Genomic DNA, 8,546 nt, shown 5'->3' with positions numbered 1-8,546 from the left:
ATTCATGCAGATGCATGGTCAGCGCTTCCAGGGGTTTCGGATTGGGTGCTAGGCATTATAAAGAGAGGCTACTCGCTACAGTTTTTTCGATGCCCTCCGCGCTTTTCAGCGCGCGTCGAAACTACGGTCAAAACAGAAGTAGCACACATACTTCGGGCCGAAATATCAAAACTGTTGAGCAAAGGGGCTGTAGAGCCTGTGTCTCAAGCTCAAAGCGAGGGGGGGCTGTACAGCAGATACTTTCTGGTGCCCAAGAGAGACGGGGGTCTCAGGCCCATACTGGATCTAAGACAGCTGAACAAGGCATTGATGAAACGCAGTTTCAAAATGCTTACGACCAGGAAACTCCTCGCGCAGATTCGCAGAGGGGACTGGTTCATGTCAATAGATCTGAGGGACGCGTATTTTCAAATACAGATAGCGTCAAACCACAGGCGATATTTGAGATTCGCCTTCGAGGGCCAGGCATACCAGTTTACAGTCCTCTTTGGCTCCTCGTACGTTTACGAGGTGCATGGATGCAGCGCTCGCTCCTCTCAGACTCAGAGGCATGCGAGTGCTGGATTATTTGGACGACTGGCTGGTTCTGGCCCGATCACGAGCGGAGCTTGTGGACCACAGGGCCATTTTACTCGATCACCTCGAGAAGCTCGGCCTCAGTGTCAATTGGGCGAAGAGTTCGCTGAACCCCAGTCAGACGATTCTGTTTCTGGGTATAGTTCTGAACTCGTGTTCCATAACGGCGTGGCTGTCACCACAGCGCGTGATGGGCATTCAGCGCGCAGCGAGTTCTTTCCGCTGCGGCACGATCGTGTCGCTCAAACACTGTCAGAAGATGCTGGGCCTCATGGCCTCAGCATCTCCGGCTCTGCAGCTGGGCCTGCTCCGCATGTGCCCCCTGCAGTTCTGGCTGAAGACGCAGGTGCCGCGCAGAGCGTGGGCGTCTGGCCGGCTGCATCTCAAGGTCAATCAGAGCTGTGTCACAGCTCTGGCACCTTGGACAGCGAACGGCTGGTACCGATCAGGTGTAAGCCTGGGGACTTACCCGAATGTGAAGATGGTGTCGACGGACACCTCCACTTCGGGATGGGGAGCGCTGCTCGAGGGCAGACCGTCCTTTGGCCTATGGTCAGAATGGGAAAAGCTCCATCATATCAACTGTCTGGAAATGCTGGCAGTGGAGAACGCGCTGATGCGCTTTTGTCCCCAAATCAAGGATCACCACGTCTTAGTCCGTTCGGGCAACATGTCTGTGGTGTCCTACATAAATTGCCAGGGCGGTCTCGGGTCCTGAAACCTGTACAGGCTAGCGGAACGCCTCCTGGTTTGGGCTCAGCACGACGTGCGTTCGCTGAGGCAGTGCATGTGCCTGGGCTACAGAATCTGGGTCCAGACAGGCTGTCCAGAGGCAATGTTCCTACGGGCGAATGGTCTCTACACCCGCAAACAGTCCGGCTGTTGTGGGAGAGATTTGGCAGGGCAGAGGTGGACCTCTTCGCGTCCCACGAAAACGCTCACTGCCCTGCGTTCTTTTCCAAGAACGAAAGCGCGCTGTCACTGGAATGGCCGTGCTGCCCACTTTATGCTTTCCCTCCCCTCTCCCTCCTTCCGCAGGTGATAGAACGGGTGAGAGAAACGAGATGTTCAATACTGCTTGTAGCACCTCTTTCGAAGAACCAACCATGGTTCCCAGATTTGATGCAGTTAGCAGATGTCGCCCCGTGGCCAGTACCGTTGAGGAGGGACCTCCTCTTGCAGGCCAGGGGCTCGATTTGGCACCCTCAACCGGAGTTGTGGTCCCTCCATGTGTGGGCGCTCAACGGTTACCCGCTGATCTCGCAGTGGGAGTGCTAAATACCATCACTCAGGCTAGAGCTCCGTCGACACGACGTCTGTATGCCTCGAAGTGGTCGGTGTTCTCCAGCTGGTGCACAGCTCGAGGATATTCACCCCTTAGTTGTGAGGTGACGGAGGTTCTCTCCTTCCTACAGGAGCTGTTGGATAAGGGCAGAGCCCCATCCACGCTCAAAGTTTATGTGACAGCCATCGCAGCGTTTTCTGAAACAGCGCTCGGTCAGTCAATAGGAAGGAATGATTTGGTCATCCGGTTCCTCAGAGGAGCTAGGAGGCTGAATCCTCCCAGACCTCCGTCAGTCCCTATGTGGGACCTCGCGGCGGTTTTGGAGGCCATGAAGGGTCCCCCTTTTGAGCCTATCCAATCGGTTAGCCTTCAGCATCTGTCGTTCAAGACAGTATTCTTGTTGGCTCTCGCTTCGGTGAAGCGTGTGGGTGATTTGCACGCGCTCTCGGTGAGCCAGTCGTGCTTGGAGATTGGGCCTAATGACTCAAGGGTCATACTCAAACCTAGGCACGTTATGTGCCGAAATCCTTCAACACGCCGTTTCGGGCTCAGGTTATTGCCCTGCCTGCCCTGCCGGTGTCAGGAGAGGATAGAGACTCGAGTCTTCTTTGCCCTGTCAGGGTTTTAAGAGCTTATGTGTCTCGCTCCGCTGCCTTTCGGCAGACGGAGCAGCTGTTTGTCTCGTTCGGTGGACGTTCCAAAGGAATGGCTGTTTCGAGACAGACTCTATCCAGATGGATAGTTGACGCCATAGCGTTAGCTTACGCTTCCAGGGGCCTTCAGTGCCCGTTGGGCGTCAGAGCACACTCCACAAGAGGCGTCGCCTCGTCGTGGGCGTGGTCTACTGGGATCTCCTTGCAGGATATATGTATGGCGGCAGGTTGGGCCTCGCCGTCTACATTTATCAGGTTCTATAACCTGGAGGTTCCCGCCTTGCAAGCAGTCCTGGACTCTCTGTGAGTCCCTCAGGTGACTGTGCACTGTAAATCCTGGGCGTTGCTTCAGGTTTATTGGTGTGTGATCCCTGCGCGCACGGCGTTTGCATTGGGTTCCCGTAGCGTCTTAGCTAAGATGTAGTACGAGAGAGCTCTCGTAAGAGAACGTACTCGGTTACTAAACGTAACCTCGGTTCTCTCTAGAAGAGCGAACGAGTACTGCGTTCTCTGCCGTGCGCACGATTCACTCTGGTTCGCTTCGGCGATGAAATAAATCAGGTGAGTCAGCCTTTTCGAGCTCCTTTTATAGGTTGGGCCACACCCGTTTCGGCGGGAAGTGGCAAGAAGGGCGCTAAGCGCACTTATTGGTCTGATGTTGCATCAGCCCGCACTCGATAGGCTGTGCAGTTGCCGCAGAACAAGCCAATGAGCGAACGAGCCGTCTCGCCTATGGCTGTGTACTGCTGCAAATGCGCTTTACAAAAATACAAAATTAAGGATAATTTTTTGCTTCAGTATTTCGTGAAAAGAGACTTTTCCCGTAGCGTCTTAGCTAAGACGCAGTACTCGTTCGCTCTTCTAGAGAGAACCAAGGTTACGTTTAGTAACCGAGTACGTTCTCTGATGTTGGTTAATGGTCACGACATGTTAAAATATGTTAAAATTTTTTTTTTTTTTTAGAGTTCCACATACAGTATATAGGGTTTATTATTATTCTTATTATTATAAAAATGAAAGTATAAAAATATTATGGTCGTAAATTGCAATTCTCCTGAAAATAAATATTTGATTATTATAGGCCTAATAAATATTTTACACTGCAAGTACATATTATACATATATTAATGTCTTTAATTTTTCATTTTCAACATTAAAATGCTTGAACTTTTTCTTCCCTTTTTGGGTACAATACTGGTGAAATGTTGTAAACTTCTGACAACAGAAAAACTGGAAACTGTGTGAATTTGTAAATAAAATGAATGCAGCACTTCCCAAAAATCACATTAAACTTACTGCACATGCACTTGTAATGTTCACTTCATACTATCCATGCAATTCCTGATGGATAAAATCCAGTCCTGTTACCCATATTAAGTACCACATTAGGGCATGTTTCACATTGACCATAGTTCGCTGTTGAAATGTGGCATATAATCATTAGGTTTATTAGATGTACCTTCAAACTGCTAATGTTTTTTAACTTGTTTTACACACATGAATTCAATTAACAATTTAAAATTTAAAACCTCTGTCAATGCAGTGTTATCAATATTAAAATGTGTCACATAAGGACTGGGTGTAAACTGCCACAAAGCAGATTGCCAAGAACATACTTTCCAAAAGCTATTACATAACGCATTCTAGTCCCAACCAGCTATTGCAACGTTGCTAAGAAATCATGTTTGTTAGCAGAAATATTATGCTGGATATAAGACTCCCAATGTGAGGGTCACTGCACTGACCCTTAACTTCACATCCTCTTCTGCTTAAGGGAAGTGGCTGCACAAAATGAAGATGAAATTGTCTGTTCAGCAGTGTTATGTTATATTGATTTTTTACACTAAATACAATTGTGGCGGGGGGGCGTGGTTTAGCGAAGTCTGCAGCGGGAGAGAGAATCAGGAGATGAGCGGTAAGTGAGTGGTTTGGGCAAAAACTATCAACACCTGTCTCTTGTTTCAGTAATTGGCGCAGAGAGAGTATAAAACACCAGGAGAGACAGAAGCAGTCGAGAGAGAGACGGACTGCTGACGCGAACCGGAAACGGAACCGGAACGAGTAACCCGGAAGTGTTGTGCGATCGTTTCTGTGTTGATGTCAGAGTAAAAGTCACCATTGGTGTTTATAAAGTTTGAGTTTGAATCCGGAATCCGGTTGGCCCTTCGCGATGGCCCAGCAGCTCCAGGACTCCAGCCGCAAGTGGCTACTGGCCGAGGGGAGTGACGTGGAACACCTCATCGACCTCGTGGTGCTGGAGCTATTCATCGCTCGGCTACCGGAGAAAACAGCTGAGTGGGTCCAGTGCCACTGTCCCACGTCACTGGACTCGGCCATCTAGCTAGCAGAGGACCACATGGTGGCGTGCCCATGGGTCGGCGAACCCTTAACATCTCTCTCTCTCCCTCTCTCTCCTCCCCTTCTCTCTCTCGACCTGTCCCTCTCCCTAGGTCCCGTCCACCTGGCCCTCCTCGTGTCCCGCCCCGGGGGCGGGGCTGATGACTGCCGAAGGGGACAGCGCTTCTGTTTCTCCGCTCTCTCCGCGCCAATTCTCCAATCCACTCCCTGCCACTGGGGCGGCGGGGAGGTCTGGGCTGGCCTGTTGGTGTTGCGGAAACCCACAGGCCAACCCCGGTCAGGCTGGCGAGTACCAAATACCTGTGAGTATCAAGGGGGGTACATATCCGGCCTTGGTGGATTCAGGATGTAACCAAACTCCAATCCATCAAAGCCTGATTCAACCGGGGGTATTGGATACAACCCGCGTGGTTAAGGTGCGATGCGTACACGGGGATGTGGTGGAGTATCCGGTGGTCCCGATTGTTATTCAATTCCGGGGACAAAAGCATAGCGTGGAGGTGGCGGTTAGTCCCCACCTCCAGCATCCGATAATTTTGGGAACGAATTGGCCCGCGTTTACTGTTTTATTGGGGTCATTATGTGCGGATGCCTCTTGGGGAAATAAGGCAAGGAAGGAGGCCGCACGGGTGCAGGTGGGAGAAACTGAGCCAGGACCGCTGGGTTCTGCTTCAGGGGAACCGAGCGTGATGACTTTCCTCTGGAGCAGTCTCGGGATGAGACATTAAAACACGCTTTTCAACAGGTCCGCTCCATCGATGGCCAGCCTCTCCAACCTGCCCACCCGCTCACCTATCCGTATTTTGCCATTTTAAGAGATCGGTTGTTTCGAGTGACCCAACACGCTCGGACAAAAGTGAATACAACCCAGTTGTTGATTCCGAAGAGCTCATTCTAATCCTATGGCGGGCCATTTGGGACAGGTAGCAACACTGAATCGCCTCATGACCCGTTTCTTTTGGCTGGGCATTCACGACAACGTGCGCAGGTGGTGCGCGTCTTGTCCGGAATGTCAGTTGGTGAACCCACCGGCCGCCCCAAAAGCACCTTTGCGCCCTCTTCCCTTAATGCAGGTCCCCTTCGAGAGAATTGGTATGGACCTCATCGGGCCATTAGAGCAATCTGCACGGGGACATCGCTTTGCATTAGTCATAGTTGACTGTGCAACACGATATCCTGAAGCAGTGGCCCTCCGCAACATTTCCGCTAAGAGTGTTGCGGATGCCCTGTTTCGTTTTATCTCCCGGGTGGGGGTTCCGAAAGAGATCCTCACCAATCAGGGCACGGCGTTTATGTCACGTACGCTACGCGAACTGTATGGATTATTGGGCATTAAATCTATTCGAACTAGCATCTATCACCCACAGACCGACGGCCTGGTCGAATGGTTTAATCGCAAACTTAAATCCATGATCCGTAAATTCATTCAAGAAGATGCCAAGAATTGGGATAGGTGGCTAGAGCCCTTGTTATTTGCTGTGCGAGAGGTCCCACAAGCCTCCACGGGTTTTCCCCCTTTGAGCTTCTCTATGGACGCCAGCCCCGAGGGGTGCTGGATGTACTGAGAGAAACTTGGGAGGAGGGGCCATCTCAGGGCAAAAACGAAATTCAGTATGTGCTGGACTTGAGAACAAAACTCCACACCAGAGCGAGCTGTATAACAGGGGAACTAGAGTACGCAAATTTGCACCGGAAGAGAAAGTACTTGTATTACTCCCAACTTCGAGCTCTAAATTAATGGCTAAGTGGCAGGGACCGTTTGAGGTCAACCGACAAATCAGAGATCTCGTTTATGAGGTAATACGGTCCGATAGGATCTATCACCTCAACCTCCTAAAAAAATAGAATGAGGCGGAAACAGTGATGTTGGCACCGGTGATTGGCGGGGAGGATGATCTCGGACCAAAGGCGAATGTCAAACCACAATCCCTCGCCCTGGCCCCAGGGGGAGATCACCTCTCGCCGTCCCAACTCACTGTTTTAACGAAATTACAGGCAGAGTTTGCCGACATCTTCTCGCCCCAACCGGGCCGTCCTAACCTGATTCAGCACCATATCGAGACCGAGCCGGGCGTGGTAGTTCGCAGCCGGCCGTATCGCTTACCTGAGCAAAAGAAAAAGGTAGTTCAGGCTGAATTAGGCGCAATGCTTGACATGGGGGTAATAGAAGAATCGAATAGTAACTGGGCGAGCCCGATAGTTTTAGTTCCGAAAACGGATGGCTCAGTCCGGTTCTGTGTGGATTACCGCAAGGTGAATGCTGTTTCGAAATTTGACGCGTATCCAATGCCACGGGTTGACGAGTTGCTTGAGTTGCTCGGCTAGGCACGGCTCGTTTTTATTTGACATTGGACTTAACAAAGGGCTATTGGCAGATCCCCTTGTCTCCATTATCCAAAGAAAAGACAGCTTTCACAACGCCGTTTGGATTACACCAGTTTGTTTCCCTTCCATTTGGGTTGTTCGGGGCACCAGCTACCTTTCAGCGCCTCATGGATAAGATTCTGCGGCCCCATGCTGCATATGCGGCTGCCTACCTGGATGATATCATAATATATAGTAATGATTGGCAGCGGCATATTCAGCATCTGAGGGCTGTCCTGAGATCGCTGAGGGGGGCGGGACTCACGGCCAACCCAAAGAAGTGTGCGAAGACCAAAAAGGAGGTAAGGCAGTTCTTGGGGCTGGCGGGATATTATAGACGGTTTATTCCTAATTATTCGGACCTCACCAGCCCTTTGACTGACCTTACTAAAAAGGAGGTGCCAGATACGGTCCAGTGGACGGATGCATTTCAGCAGGCCTTTACCCAGGTCAAGGCTGCCCTGTGTGGCAGGCAGTTGTTACACTCTCCTGATTTTTCTCTCCCTTTTCTGTTGCAGACGGACGTGTCAGACAGGGGGCTGGGTGCAGTCCTGTCACAGGAGATAGAGGGGGAGGAACGGCCGGTGCTGTACATTAGCCGGAAGCTCTCGAAGAGAGAGGCTAAGTACAGCACCATAGAGAAAGAGTGCCTTGCCATCAGATGGGCCGTCCTCACCCTCCGCTATTATCTCCTGGGACGGGAGTTCACCCTCTGTTCGGACCACGCTCCGCTGCAGTGGCTCCACCGCATGAAGGATACCAACACACGGATCACTCGGTGGTATACAGTGGTGGTCTACAGTGGTGGTCTACAGCCTTTTAAGTTCAAGGTGATCCACAGGCCGGGTGTTCAGATGGTGGTTGCCGACTTCCTCTCCAGAAATGGGGGGGGTGGGTGGGCTGCAGACCGGATGGCTCCCCGGCCTGAGACGGGCGGTGGGGGTATGTGGCAGGGGGGACATGGTTTAGTGATCATGTCTGTGTTGATGTCAGAGTAAAAGTCACCATTGGTGTTTATAAAGTTTGAGTTTAAGTTAATAAATTAGTCAGCAGTCCAGCCGACCCCTTTGTCCTCTTCCTTTCCTCTCATGAACTTACTACAACAATGAAAACCCGTTAAACAACCTTGATCATACATTTTTCATATACTGTACTTTTCATGACCATATACTTTAAATGTAAAAAGTAATATCATTATTGGTCACAAAATGGCTCAAATTGTGAGATAGATAGATAGATAGATAGATAGATAGATAGATAGATAGATAGATAGATAGATAGATAGATAGATAGATAGATAGATAGATAGA

The sequence above is a fragment of the Carassius carassius genome, chromosome 29 (genome assembly GCF_963082965.1).
Source record: "Carassius carassius chromosome 29, fCarCar2.1, whole genome shotgun sequence".
NCBI lineage: Eukaryota > Metazoa > Chordata > Actinopteri > Cypriniformes > Cyprinidae > Carassius > Carassius carassius.
Note: the sequence above shows the minus strand (reverse complement) of the source record.